General features: G+C 44.9%; 1 protein-coding gene across 8 annotated transcripts in view; it reads left to right on the top strand.

Annotated features, from left to right (window-relative positions):
• The window catches only part of RANBP17 (RAN binding protein 17), a 314,483-nt gene that overhangs the window by 293,729 nt on the left and 5,170 nt on the right, over nt 1-15,584 (top strand). The window lies entirely within an intron of this gene.

Raw genomic sequence — 15,584 nt, 5'->3', positions numbered from 1 at the left:
TCTAATTACTAAGGATCAAATCAGAATATATGAGAGGACCAAGATTGGGCAAAAGTTTCTAGGTAACAACCATGTAATACAAGTCCAGATGAGAGTAAAACTCTTGAATGATGAATTTTTGACCATCACCCCTAAAGATCGGTTTAGAAAGTTAAAGTATATAATTTTGAATATAGAAAAAGTAGGTGTTTTTTTTATTTTTTTACTAAAATGGCATTTTATCTGTGATACTATAAAATCATTGATCATCTGTAGAAGGATGATTCGAATCCAAATTTTTTGTGGTATACCCTATCTTTGCCATTTTGGTTGTGTTTTTGTTATGGAAATATTTATTGAATGACTGTTTCAAGTATAACCAAAAGAAATGGTATTTTAAAACAGAAACATTAGTGAAAACAAAAATCTGTTCTTGACTTATGAATCATCCAATTATCATCAGAACTGTAATACCTGTCTTTAACAGAGAGCCTTTTCTTCCCCAAAGATCTCTTCAGGCTTGATACTTGTCTCAGCATCTAGCCGAGCCTGATACCTTGTATTGGTCAATGAGTGTCTAGAAAACAAACCCCCCCAAAATTAATTTGCAGAAGTACAGTCCTCAGGCAGTGACTTTAGGTTTCAAAGCCAGCATGGTCATAGACTGCTACATAATAAACGGAATGGGAATGCTAAGAGGAGATTGCACATTTGTATACTATCTAACGATCCTGCTGAAATTTCACAAGAAAATTTCATCCTAAACATGGGCAAGGAAAGAAATAAGCACTTTGAGTATTGTTCCAAATGGTTAACAGAACAGAGAAGTGTTGTGGTTTGTTGTTGTTGTTGTTGTTTTCCCACTAGGACATGTGTTTTTCTACCTCTAAGCACAGTTTAAAGATGTAATCCATTGATAGCATAACTTGCCTTATTAATTGAAAGGGATGGAATCCACCAGATGTAGCCCAAGCCAGCAGAGAGTTGGGTGACTAAGCAACAGCAGAGACACCATATTGAATGAGCCAGAATTCAGTCTCCAAGTCATTTATTTCAACCAGTGACAGTACGTTGCAGCTCCTGTGCCTCAGCAGTGATTGATGGTTTAATATCATATATAATTTTTTTTAATGAAGGAAAAACCATTTAAATATGTTACCATTTGCACTGGTATTCTCCTATGTACATAACTGCATTTAATCATTATGGGGATTGTTTTTATACTTGTGTAATTTGTATCCAAGAAATAACTGTCAAAGCCATCTCACGCTGTTGCTGGAAATGGTACAGTGTGCTTCACCCTTGAATAGATTCATTCTTCCCTGCACATAATTAAGAGTGTTGGAGCTTTCCCTGCCACCACATAGGAATTCCATGTTTACATTTCTGAGAATGAAAAATTAGCCACAATGTGCTTTTTCAAGTTTCCATTTTCTAGGGCTATGATATTTAAGTACCTTAGCTCCGTAGCAGTGTATGATTTGAAGAGTTTGATTTTAAGACTTTTAATATTAAAATACATAATAAAATTTTATTATCTAATTACAAGAGGGTTTAGCCTCTTATTAAAGTTGCTAAATCAGGCCTAGATTAGCATCATAATAACACAGTTTGACATGGAATACTCAAAAAGTCAAGTGCAAAGGAAGGGACAGGGTTTTTTGTTGTTTTAGGGGGTTTTCTCCTCCGCCCACCCCTTACACAGTGTAACAAGGATGAAATGCATGTATGAAAACAAACGAGGAGCAATTTGGGACGCTGGAGAAGGAGTGGAGGTGTCAGCCTCGGACGGTACCCTTAGGCAAGGCAGCTGGTATATGTAGCCTTTTGTTTATCTGCTACTGGTTTATGTAGCCTTTAGGCCGGCCCCAGAAACAATCAGTCCTACAGGGTCAGCTGCTGGTCAGAAGCAAAGTAAGAAAAGATTCTGCGTTCAAACGCACAGCCATAATTTCTGTACAGCTGGCACCTGCTACTGGTGCACAGCATGAAGGTGAAAGGTCAAAGAGGCAGTTGTTCAAAGCTCAAGAATGGCTTAAAGGGACTTGTAGATTAATCTGCTTTATTAACTTCTGTATATTAGATAACTATTGCTGTGAATGACAGTACATCTTTTTTAATAAGTCGCATCTCTTTCTCTTTTAAATTAGCTTTTGAGTAATGAATATTAAATAGAAAGCATTTCAGGGGTAATTAAATGAAAACAGAATGATGTCATTTTACAATCATATTTGTATGTTTATAAAAGAGGGGATGTATAATGTTTTCCAAAGAGCTAAAAAAAAGAAAAAGGACCAGCTCTGCATAAAGAAGTATTTGAAATAAATAAGTCACATGTCCATTAGCCTTTGTGTTTAAACTAAAATATATGATGTAGTTTGTGACTTAGCATGAAGTCACTGGGTGCTAGTGGCTCAATTCGGTGTTCCCAGGGGCTCTCACTATTTTCTTTATGAATTAAAGTGACTGCAATCTGTCACTGCTCTTTTATCTACAGTTTAGCACAGTTTTGCTGTGTAGTCATAGCCAATGTTCTCAGAATAGCAAAGGGGCTGTAAAAGATGAACAACAGCCATACCTTTTCCTTCACATTCCTGTAAAACAGAGAACATTGCATGTGGAAAAAAATGCAGAGTTTTACACAGGTTTCCCCCAAGATAATTAGGCATGCGTGGTAACAAATCTCTCACCCAGTATGGCAAATGGCAAGGAAAATGGTTTTTAGCCTCTTCATTAGCGGTGATTGGTATAATTGGCTATCATTGTAAATTAAAAGTTCCCTAAATGTATCCCTTCTTAAAGCTTTAGCAAGGAAAATTTCTACTCCATAAATGAAATACTGATACCAACTCTGAGGAAGTATCTCACAATCTGTATTCTTTTTTTTCTTCTTCTTCAGAGAGTGTGCGAAAGGAGGGGGTGGGGTGGGCAGAGAGAGAGAGAGAGAGGGAAAGTCTTAGCCAGGCTCCATGCCTGATGCGGGCTCAATCTCGAGACCCTGAGATCATGACCTGAGCTGAAATCAAGAGTCAGACACTTCAGCGAATGGGTCACCTTAGCGCCCTCATAGTCCGTGTTCTAAAGGGATGGTTTTGTCTGCCCTCAGACATTCTCCAGATGATGCCTGCCTGCTTATGCTGACATGGCACAGGGAACAGCACTTAGCCCATATTTCACAAACAGAAGTCACTCAGGATTAGCACTCCCGTGTTTTAGCACAAGCGTGGTCTTCATGCTCTGACCAGTGTTTCTGCGACATGTAAACATGCCGCCTGTATCCATCTTCCTGTGTTGTACCCAAGCCAGGGCACAGCAGAAGGATCCTAAACTTGGATGGATGGCACAGAGAAGCTGATAGAAAAGATAGAAATGTTTCCTCACCCTTACACTCCAAAGTGAAAGAACTTCTACACCTCCTCCTTAAAGATCTAGACGTTTCCTGCAGGGTCGCTAGACCTAGGAGGTCACTATGGAGGAGAAACTTCAGACACAGACAATGGTGGTGATAAATGATTATGATGAAAAAGAAGTGGAAAAATCTGCTAGGCTCTGTGCTAAGTGCTTAAATGTATATATTTATCATTCATATTTATATTTGTATTCATAAGGTTTCACTACTTTGGGAAGCAGATACTCGTTTCTGCATTTTATAATCAAAGTATCATAAGTGTAGCTTCAAGAAGTCAGGTAACCCAGCCACTATAACAGCTTCTAAGCAGCAGAACCTTTGTGCTCATAACCACTATGCAGTACTACTTGTCAATGTCCTAGAGACAGGATTGGTAGGGCAGGAGGGGGCAGAGTGGGGCACACAACATTCATTCATTTATAAATCCTTGACTGAGCCAGGGCCCTTCCTTTGAGAACTGATGATATAAGAGGTAAGCACTTGACCCAGGTTGGCTGAGTCCTCTTCCTTAGACTTAGAAACTGGCATTAAGAAGAAGTTCATTTGACTTGAAGACTTGAAAAACCAAGAACCCTGTGGTAGCCATCCCCTGCTACATGCCCAGAGAAGTAGCCAGTCAACAGCAAAAGAAGAAAGCAGCGGGCACACTGGGGGATGTTGAAGGAGACTAGCAGCCCCAGAGAGACCGAGAAAGATTCCATCAGCCTTCCGCAGCCACCAAGAGACCCAGCTGCACTGCCTAATCCAGAGGTCCTTGAGTCACCCCTTTTAGGCCTGACTTTTGTCTGTGGAAGTTGCTGTTCTCACAGCCAAAAGATTGTTGTCTCAGGGAAGTGTGAGGAGAAAAATGGACCAATGAGTACAGACTCACCTAATACAAAAAAGGTATTCAATAAATGTGTAAAATTTGAAAAACAATGGACAGGAACCAGTAATATTTTTATGTCCCTGAGGAGAACATATCCCTATGTGCAGGTAATCTGTTCATACAGATGAAGGTGAGAAGTGTCCTTTCCAGGAAATCTGAAGGCCATGACTATACCCAGATCACCTAGATCTTCTTAGTCCCACATGTGTGTTCTGCCTTTCCTAGAGTTCCCCATGTGACATGCATTCTCAAGATCACAAACCCTCACTGGTGGAGACTAGGGAGGGTGGGGTAGGGAGGAGCAGGTACAGTGTCATTTGGATTTTATTCTTGGCCCCAAATTGACTTGTCCCTTATTCTTCCTAGGCATTCCAGGCATCACCATGAGAATAAACTTTAGGACTCTCTCCATTGATGTGTCTTTACACCTCGTGTCTCCTCTGAGTCTCACAGCAACTCTCATGAGACAGTAGGGCAAATATGGTTTATTTTCTGAACTTGGGAGTATAGAGGTACATCCCCAGATTACATCCACAGTACCTGTATGGGACAACTGTGCAGGGGTGCTGGGAGGCAAATTCACACAGCCAGTAAATAGCAGTGCTGAGACTATAACTAAGGCTTGTTGTCTCTAGATCTCGCATACTTTTTATCGCACCAAGTCTTCCCAGGGCTTTAACCTACTCTGCTCTCCTGGCATTTCTCCCACCTTTATCTTTCCAAGTGGCATTGTGAATGGTATGAGAAATTGAGTTTCTTGAAAGAATGGCACTGTGTAAAGTGAGGGTCAGCTTAATGATGGCTTGATTTATTCATTTTACAGTTGTACCTGGTTTTTCACATACTTGAAGGGTAAACAATGGGAAATTTTTCCAAAGCATATAAGTGTGTGCCAGAGTTGTGAACTGAACTTTCATATTCATTTCCAGTCTTAATTCCTAGAAAGTTTAATCAGCAGCAACCACTGGGGAGGCTATGAGCTCATTTCATATGTTCAAGAAAACAACTTCTTTGATTACAGTGTGATCACTACTTACAGAACAAGGTAGAGTTTCCCTAGTCCTCTGGCCTGTCATGAGGACAGGCCTCTGGCCTGCTACCTTATACGCTTTGCACCCAAGAATACTCTTGTATGTTAATTCTTCACCCCTTGTCATGCTTGGGAAGATGCAGGGAATGCTTTCAGATGGATGAATTTCCGTCCTTTCAGAGTGTTGAGTTGCGAATTCTGTATTTGTTAGGATTTTCTGCTTTACTGCAATCAGAACAGATTTTTCAGTCAACGTACCTGGCTTTGAATACTTCTGTGTCCTTGGGATAGTTACTTTACCTCTTCAGATATACCAGCATCTCCACCAGGGCACTTCTCAGCCTTACTGGAACTGGCCCCCAGGATCAGGTAGTTGAATTAGTCCCTCCTGAGGTCTTGGGCCCAGACTCCCCAAGACTTTAGCCAAGACCCCTCGCCTTAGCTCTTTCCCATTCTGTCACTCCTCAGCCTACCATGTAACTCAGAACATCACTGCCGTGGAAAAGAAAAATTCAAGTGCATGCTTAGTTGAGGTCATGTGAATGAGGAATGTGAAGCCAACTGCCAGGAAGGAGCGATGAGAAGTGCAAGGCCTGGAGAGAACGCTCTCAGGCCCCAGAGAGACCCACCAGAAAGAAAATCCTAAGCAAGAGCTCTGTGTTAATGCCCGTACTTAATGTGGCATCTAGTTTTAGATAGGACGAAGAAGTTCCACTCAAGGAACTAAAAGCGTCAATTAGAGTTAAGTGCATTTAGGGATGACTTCTCAGAGACCCTTTAGGACTGGAAGGAAACGACTTGATGGGTGGGCAATAAGACATTGATAAAATAGTCAGGCTCCAGGAGCTTCTTAAGGCCACGAGGACCGCATCTTAGTCCATCCCATACCACAGTGCCTGGTACATAGTAGGCTCTCAGTAAGTCTTTGAACATTGAATATGTTTGAGAAATGAAGAGGGAGAGGAAAAGCAGGAGGGAGGAGCCCCCAGCATGACACCCGACACATAGGAGGCGCTTACTACTTACGTGTTGCCTGTGTGCACCTGGCACAGAATGAGAGCCACCAGTGGAATATCAAGGACTGGAAACATGTGCAGGTAATGTGAGGGGCTCGTAGCCCCCCAGAGTCCTGGCCTGGCCTGTTCTGGAGTCTGCACTTGAAGGGACAAGTTCTACCCTCAGCAAAGGCTGGGCTCATATCCCACAGAGGGAGCTAACCCTCCCTCCCCAGCCCCATCTTCTTCCTGAGCCCCCCTGCCTCACAGAGAGGCTGGAAACAAATTGACAGAAACCTGGAGGAAAGGAACTCAAGTGATTTAGGAGAATGGAAGGTCTGGCTTATGGGGCCAGATTAAAGAAGCTAAATATGTATAGCCTGCCTAAGTGACAACTAAACAGGGCATTTGATAAGTCTATAAATACTTGGGAGATGTCACTGCCAAGAAGGAGAGGGAATTACTTAGCATGGCACAATGGAGTATTGGCATAATGGGATATTATTAAGAAAGGGAAAATGAAGGTTGAACATCAATAAAAAGCTTCTTGACGAAGAGAACCATTCCTGACAGGGAACACTATTACTTTATGCACTGCGGACCAAGGGAAGTAATGGCAGTGCCATTTCTCAGGGTCCTGGCCACAGAGCCAGCAAAGAGGGAGCCAAGATCTGCCCCCACTGCTGTGCAGGCCAGGCAGGTAACCTGTGTCTGTGGCCTCCTGATCCTAGAACAGAAACAGAGCTGCCTCTGTAGACGGATGGGAAGTCAGACGGCCCAGCCCTCCTAAAGGAGCAGACCATCAGCAGAGGGGCTCAACCAGCAGTTTGTCCTTCTGAGTCATTCTCAGAGTCATTTACCTCAAGTCATTCACCTTGAATGGCACCCCATTGCCTGCAAGATAAGGCCCGTTTTGTAGCACCCATTACTAGGCCCTTCCCAAGATCTGGCCCCTGTCCACATATTCAGCCTCTCTGGCCACCAGCGGCCACTCCACACTGACCCCCTCCAGTCCCACAGAACTGCTTGCCGTCCCCCAAACATTTCTCCAAACCTTTGCCCCTGCTCGCCCTCCTTCCAACCTGTGTGCCTGTCAGACTCGGTTTATTTTTTCCCACAGCTCCCCATGTCACCTGCGAAGCCTTCCTGGCCTGGTCCCCACCCCAAGACAGAGTTCTTCAGCCTCCTCTGGTCTCTCAAAGCCTCCTGTGCTAGCTTCTGTGTGTGGGACTTTCTCTGTTGGGTTGTCATGGTTTATCAACTGTGCATCTCCTTCCCTACCCGACTGTGAGCTCTTTGAGGGCTGGGACTGTGCCTTGTTCATCTGTGTATCCCCAGGTTGTGACACAGAGCTTGGCACAGAGTACGTAGTCAGTAAACATCTGAATAAATCTGGGAGCAGGGATCTAGTCCTATCATTCCTCAGGCTTCCTATGTAATCCTTAGGGCAAAAGAGCTTCCAAATCTCGGTAACTCTTTGAATCATCTCCTTGGCCTCCTGGCCAGCACTCTGCCATTTAGACGACTATAAATAAAAACCCTCAAATCTGAAAGGCAGTATGCTGTCCTCTGTGGTTTAAACATAAACTCTAGACTAATCTTTAATGGAAAATGCTTCCGAGGGCCCTGTGAATGTGCCACAAAAATACTTTTTTCTCCTCACACAAAATCATTTGAACATAATAAGTAAGATAATCCTCCGCTATTGGTTATGATGATTTTTAGATCCATCTAACTAAATCCCTTCAGGAAATCTGGGAGAATGTAGTGACAGATGAGAGACAATGAAACATTGACCCTCCTCCTGTAAGGATAATATATTTATTATGAAATACAATATTCATTGCACTCTGCTTGGATGGCTATACGAGATGCCCTCGTGCCATTATGCCTGATGTTGCGCTGTTTTGAAATACGATATTCATTGGGAAATGTTGTGATGACTGTTCAATAAACTAGCATGCTATTTCCCACTCCCTTCCCTGCTTCTGAACGGCAGTGGTTAGAGTTTACTTTATCACTGAATATTTAATATAAACATGTGCTTGTAGTCTTCTCCGTCATGCATGTGTACGTCTGCCGGCTGGGTTGTCTCACAGCTCCTGATGTTCCGAGTTCACTGTTGAACTGTTAGTCTGCAGATCCTCTCCACTGCCCTTAGCACTCCAAGGACCATCTGGCGCCCAGCCCCTTCTCTCCATGGGCAGTCCTGCATTTGAGGCCTAAAGCTCTGACTTTATCTACAGCTTTAGTGGCAGGTTATGTTTCTTGGAAAGATTTCATTGCCTGGGAAAAAAATGGGGTATACACTCAAGGATTCTGACCACTCCTCTTTGTCTCTGCTACCAGCCTTGGTGGGGCCCTCGCCTTCTCTCGGCTGGACTGTTGCAGTAGTATCTAAATGTGCTCCCTTGCCTCTGGTACCGACCCATCGTTGCCTTGCTCCGGTCTCCCATCGGTAATTGTTCTACATCCCAGAGCTCAGCATTATTCAGGAATCCTTTGAAGGCTACCCATTATGCACTGGCCCAAACCCACTTCTACATTTAGTGTGACAGCACAGGCCTTTTTTTTTTTTTTAAAGATTTTTATTTATTTATTTGACAGAGATCACAAGTAGGCAGAGAGGCAGTTGGAGGGGAGGAGCAGGCTCACTGCTGAGCAGAGAGCCTGATGTGAGGCTCCATCCCAGGACCCTGAGATCATGACCTGAGCCGAAGGCAGAGGCGTAACCAGTGAGCCACCCAGGCGCCCCAGCACAGGCCTTTTAGAGCCTGGACCCTGCCCAGCCTTCAGCTCCCCGCTCTCAGCTCTGCTTTCTACTCAAAAGAGGAGGCTAACTGTTCCTCAGACATCCCAAGCCCTGTCTGCTTTGTCTTTTCTCATTTTATTTCCTCTTCATGATATATCCTTCTTCCCTGCTGATGCTTATATATATCTTTTAAGGTTCAAGCTTAATATCACCCATCCTATGAAGATTGGCTGTTCTTTTTAGACAGAAACATAGCACATGTGCCCCTCTCTCTTGAGTTTGTACACATATTTGCTAATTGAGGGCCCCCCGGAGGCTAGTAGAGGCCATTGACGTTCTAGAACCTGGCTGTGTGGCAGTCATTCATTTGGGAATAAAAATTAGAGGGAAATGGCTGTGAAGGTGAAGGTCGTTCCTCTACATAGAGATTTTCCCACCATTCCCACCCAGAGGAAACGTAGATGACGTTTTTGACAAGTGATGCTTAATTTTTATATCGAGTGTAAAGTGTTCTGTTTGATGCTGGCAAGAGAAGAGTGAGAAAGAGTTTCCCAAATAGTGCTGAGTGGCAGGGCCTGCAGACTCCCAGTGCCCCAGGTTTTCTGGTTTTATTTGAATGCAGCAAGCTGCTTTATGAGATCTGCAGCCACTTGAAATATGATTTACTACTCGTAAAAAGTTTCAAATGGATAATGAAGATTCAAGAATGAGACTCACAGTGTAGCGTAGTCAATTTTGCTGCTCTTGCTCTCCAGTACATCTCTGCCATTGAAATGAATTATTTATTATAATTTATTTCAACCATGGAAAATAAAACTGTTTTCATTGTGATGTGCGCTGTAACGTTCAGAGTAGACACATTACAGGCAGTACTCTCAATTAATTAATCCTGAAGTTTCATTCCAACTTTATCTTCTTTCGTATAAGCCAGAAGACTGGCAGGTAATTCTTTCCCCGATAAACGATGATTAAAATGAATGTCTTCAGAACTAGGGGTAATGTTGGTAATGGAGAAAATTGAAACAACAGCAAAACCAGGTTGAGTATTTCCTTAGATTTTACAGTGGATGGAAGAGTTTCTTTAATATCCTGGGCGATTTATCACTTGGAGGAAAAGCATCCTTTAACTTTGCATAGGAGGGGGCAGAGGAAGAGAGTGCTGTTGGTTTAAATGTGCAGATATGCGTTGCTAATGTATGACCAGACCCAGATGAGTTAACCAGGCCTGCAATCCTGGAATGCCGTTACTGGTAAAAAGATGTTTTGCTTTTTTTTTTTTTTTTTTAAAGCTTCGAGAGCAAATCTAGCATTGTGCAAAGGCCAAGTAGGCATGACTCTGAGATGATTTTCCAAGGGGAATGGGTCACCCGTAATTGATTGAAATCTTGTTTCTTTAAAAATAAGAGGCTCACCGCATCTTGCATTTTGTTAGGGTTTGTTTTGTTTGTTTGTTTGTTTGTTTTGTTTTTTCATTTTAAGTGCTAAATAGTTGCTAGTATTATGAAGCTGTAAAGGCACAATAAGAATTTAGGAAAGTGCTTAATATTCACAGACATTAAAAGATTTAGTGTAACATAGATGATGGGGCTTAGTTAATCCAGGCTGGAAAATAACGTGCTTATTTGTCCATTGCTTTCATTTTTCATAACATTCCGCTAATATCACATCAGTAGACAGCAGACGAAGAGAACAATTGATTCCTTTTCCCTAAAGATGACTAGTATCTAATTTGAGGAGGATCACATTTCAATATCTGCTGTGCACATGGCCTCAGGAACAGCACTCGGTAATGACAGCAACTGCCTTACTTTCACAAGCACTGAAAACCTGGAAGCTTTTCCTCCTTTGGCAGCATTCAGATTCTCCCCAATCCTGGATCTCCAACCCGGGCAAGGGGCTCTGGAGAAATGACTGGGGAGATGGGCAGAAGTTTCCTCTGCTTGCTCAGATCTGACTGCACTATCCCAGCAATACTGGTTTTGGCTCATTGTTTTTAGCTGGGGCCAGCCTTCCCTCTCCTGTCTTACTGGCCTTCTGGAAGGCCAGTTATGTACGCCAAAAGATTGCTGAGACACACGACCCGCTCTTCAGTTTTGGGTCCATTTATCATTGGTCGTTCTTCAAAACTTCAGCTCACTGTGTCAAAATCCAGAACATTCCAGCTTGGCCAGTGGTGTAGAGAATTTTGCATTCTATTTCTTTTCCCTTTAAGACCCCTTTCCTGACTAAGACTCCTCCTTCTGCAGACATGCCCTCTTGGCCAAGCCCAGACCATCCTTGCTTTGTCTTCTTCCCTCCACTTAGATCTGGGCACAGGAGGGCTTTATCCGGGGCCTCTCACCTTTCCTCTGGCTGTCCTTCCTTTGTCAGACCAAAGCTTCCCTCTCAGGCCCTGTTTCTACCCCTCTAGGACAAGACCGATGACTCTCATCCCATTCCCATTTTCCGTTTCCGGGAGGAGCAGGCAGCAAAGTCGCAGTGTAACTGAAGTGAGCACAGAGGGGGCCGGAGAAGGAGGAGGGGGCGTTCCCCTCCCTACATCCGGGCTCCCGTCCCTGCAGTACCAGGCTTCATGGCGTCGCTCCAGCTTCGGGGTTTTGTCTTCCTGACACAGGCCGGGAGCAAGAGGGAGGGTTAGCGTCTCCTCCTCTAGTTCTCAGAACTCTGTGGAATGGCTTTTAGTTGCATTATTCAGTAGGCGCTAAGATTGCTAACAGTGAAAAGCGTTCACCTTGTAGGGAACATTGTAACACAAAGGAAATTAGCTTAATTTACTAATGTTCTCAATGATGTTAATTTAAATTACTGTGTACATGGTACTTTTGGTGGGAGGGAAATTGTTATTTTTAGGAAAACATTCAGTGGACCATTTTCCAGAGACAGTCTATTAATTATGTCTACTGTTGTTCATCGTGAGAGTCTGAAAATCGGTTCACCACGTTTCTAGAAGCATCATGTAGGAGGCAGGAAGGTCTGCACGCTCTCCAGGACCTGCTGGCCTGGACTCTCATCGTGGGGTTTCCAGCAGCCATTCCAGTCTCAAAGGAGACAGCAGAGGAGATACGTGTGATCCAGGAGGCCCACAGAAGGTGCCAGAGTAATCATGCCCAGAAGCGAGCCTCCCCACCCACACCAGCAGGGCCTGGGCAGACTGCAGCAGGAGCAGGACACATGGCCTTGGTCACTGCCACTGATGGTCGCCGCCCTGCTATGGACTGCAGCAGGCAGCAGTCTGGCGTGATGGCACAGGCATGGCCTCAGGACACAGGCAGACCCCTGCATGTACCTGAGTTCTCCCTCGCATCCCAACAGCTGTAGCCTGATGCCTCGAGCAAGTAACTCATCGGGCACAACCTCTCCTGGGTGCACGTGCTGGTCAGTAGAGATGACGGTGCATTAGCCTTCGGCCTTTGTGGCCCCACGAGGGCTCTCCTGGGGAGCTGCTGGCTGGACGGACACCAGCAGCTTAGGAGAGTTCTCAGGCTCCGAGCACAAAGGCAAGATCCTTGGAAATGAACAGTGTATTAATTTAGGTATTTACCCATTTCAGATTTTTGCCAGAGATTGAGGCCAGAACTTTCTGTTTTTTATACTATCCCCTTTCAAAATGTTCTTTAGCCTTTTATACTTTTGCTCTTGATAGTTCATTCTTCCTTTCCCGTTCATTCATTCATTCATTCATTCATTCACATATCCATTGTTTCCTTCAGTCACTATTTCCCAAGCCTCTGCTGTGTGCCAGATGCCATGCCAGGCCCTAGGGATACAGAGTCTGCAGTCCCTCCTGGTCTCAGCTCCCAGGAATTTACAGACTAGTCTCACAACCAGTAATCACCCCGCACTGACAGGGGCCATGTGACCCCCACCATCCTGCTCTACCCAGCTTCTAGAGCCACTGAGCCTCCACCTTCCTTAGAGTGCAGACTCGCCAGCTCGCAGCAAAGCCTGCAACACAGGCCCCATCTTTGCTTATTCTACAACAGCAGGAGACAAAACATGAGAGCGTGTGGTCACCACCTTGCCGCTGGGAGAGCGCGACCAGCATATCCGGGCTGCAGGGTCCACTGTGCTTCAGGCTTGTGCCCAGACCAGAGCATCCTAGGGGCGGAAGCAGAGGAGAGGGGCCGAGGGGCGGATGGAGATCCAGATGGCCCAACATTAGTTTGTCTTACCTTTCCAAGTCAGGTATCTGTGGTAGCTTTGTGTTTGATTTGGAAGATGACGAGCCTTCAGAAGAGCAGAAACCCTGTCATTCAGACTCCATGCTAATACATGTGTCAGAACAAACAGGGATGGTTTGGAGACTCTTTGCTATGGTGGGTTATCTTTTGACTGCAACTCTCTGTCAAGTTAGGTAATTGTGAGGAGACTATGATCTCATTTATCTGAACATAAGCAAGACATGAAATGAGGTGTTTCCTTAAGCCCTGAAATTCCATTAGGTCACACCACAGAGGGAAACCATAGATTCCATAAAGGAATACAATTATGGAATGCCTACTGGGCAGCTGACACAGTACAAAATGCTTGACACAGATGAAGGAAGCCAGTCCTCCCAGCAACCCTTCAGAGTAGTTGTTATAATCTCCCGTTTTACAGGTAAGGAGATAAAGCCTCAGAGAAGTGAAGGGACTCGCCCAGCATCTGAGTTAGGTAAGTGGCAGGCCTGGATTTGGCCTCCTTTCTGGCAGGCTCCAAAGCCTGTCCCTACCACATCATGCTGGTTTTGTCTCATGGAGGGACATTTCCTGCAAACTCACACCAAAGCCTGTGGGGAGAAGGGAGGAGAAAGAGTAAGTGCTGAGGCGATGTGGATTATGGTTTTCCTAAGTGGACCAAGCCACATAGCTCCTCTTCCCGAATAGTCCCTTCCCTGGCTGGGCAGAAAAGTGGCTTGGGTTAATACAGTGGGTAATGTGTGTGTTTTAGACATGGGCCCTGGAAAACGAGGCCTCAGTTGGGCAGATCACGAATGGCCATTACAGCCATCCTGTAACAGTATGGGGGTGAGCAGAAGTTGGGGAGTGGGGGCCTGTTGGATCCTGTGGAATCCAGGCTTTCAGTTGCATTATGTGACTCCATGCAGGCTAGGGCGCCCGGGTGCAGCGTCGCCAGGGGTGCCCCCTTTTGAGCCTGCATGTGTCCGTGTCATGAGCACAGAGAGCCTCCTACCAGAGATTTTGCAGGACCTGGATCAGGATTCTGTAGGTAGGCATTTCACCCACTATCCTTCCAGACTGGCAGCAGGGGAGCTTGTCCAAAGGAATCCGCGGCATCGCTTCTGCTGTCCCCTACCCCCGCAGCTGCCACGTCAGTAGCACTTGAGTACATTTGCTCACTAATCTCTATTTTTGCAGAAGAGTAAAAAAAAAATTTTTTTTTAAATCAGACATTTTAGCCAACTTTATTTTTAGAAAAGTATTTTATTCAAACATCGCCTTACTTATTACAGACATAAATACATGCATTCAGACAAATGAATCCACGGAGGGACCGTATAAAGTAATTGGCACATCACTTCAGGATTGCTTTGTCAGTTACTGGAGGAGTTTGGTGCCTCTGACTTTAATCTTTTCCATTAAAATATCCATTCTGCCTTCAGATTGCGAAGCCCGTAATATTTTAGACCGTCTCTGTAGATCTGTTAGTTTTGCTTGTCAATTTAATTTGTGGCTCTCTGACTTTGGGTGGCTTGTCAGATTGTATGTGGGAACAAGTGATGTTCAGTGGGCTGGGCTTGAGTCCCTCGCCTCTCCCCTGAGAGCCTGGACATACAGTAAACGTGGAGTTGGCCAGCGTCCCCTGCAGCCAGCCTAACCGTCAGGATGATGAGGATGATGTACAGGGCGGCAGATGTTTCGAACTACAGAGATGCCCATTACTGTTGTTATCATGTACCTTAAATGTTTATGGCACTTTTTCCTCTCTGCAACACTTTTTTATTTCTACCATCTCATTTGATTCTCAGAGCTTTCTTGGGCTAGATTATTATTTCCCTCCTGATAGCTAATGAAACTGACACAGAGAGAGAGAGAGGTTCAGTAATTGGCCTGTGATCGCTGGGCAGATTGGATTGCAGAAGTGCAGGGGACAAGAGCAGGCATCACCAGAGCCCCTTCAGGGATCATGTGGGTGGTAGCTTTCCCACATAACCACCATCTCCGCTGTGCTCTTTGGGGCACAGGAGCTCTGGAGCTGTGGATACGGAAGGACTAGAGAGATAAAGTGTCCAAGGAAAGGCAAGTGTACCATCAGCTGCACACAGGGGACCAAAGCTTGCTTCCCTGCCACTTGCCCAGACTGTTGTAGGAACCCCAACCCTGGCCTTTGTCCTTTAATATCACCCGCAACTGCACGCTTTCTACTGTCTCCGAAGGGATCTTGCTTAAGTGCAGATCTGAGCGTCTCTCCTTTGCCACAAACCCATCACGGGCTCCCCCTTCATCATGATGAAGTCCAGGCTCCGCAGCATGGTCTACCAGCCTGGCCCTGAGTCTGGGTTCTCTGGCTCCCGTCTCTTCTCCCCTGCCACACTCAGTTTTTTCCCAACC

This window comes from Mustela nivalis (genome assembly GCF_964662115.1).
Source record: "Mustela nivalis genome assembly, chromosome: 3".
NCBI classification, from domain to species: domain Eukaryota; kingdom Metazoa; phylum Chordata; class Mammalia; order Carnivora; family Mustelidae; genus Mustela; species Mustela nivalis.
This window is presented reverse-complemented; position numbering and strand designations above follow the sequence as displayed.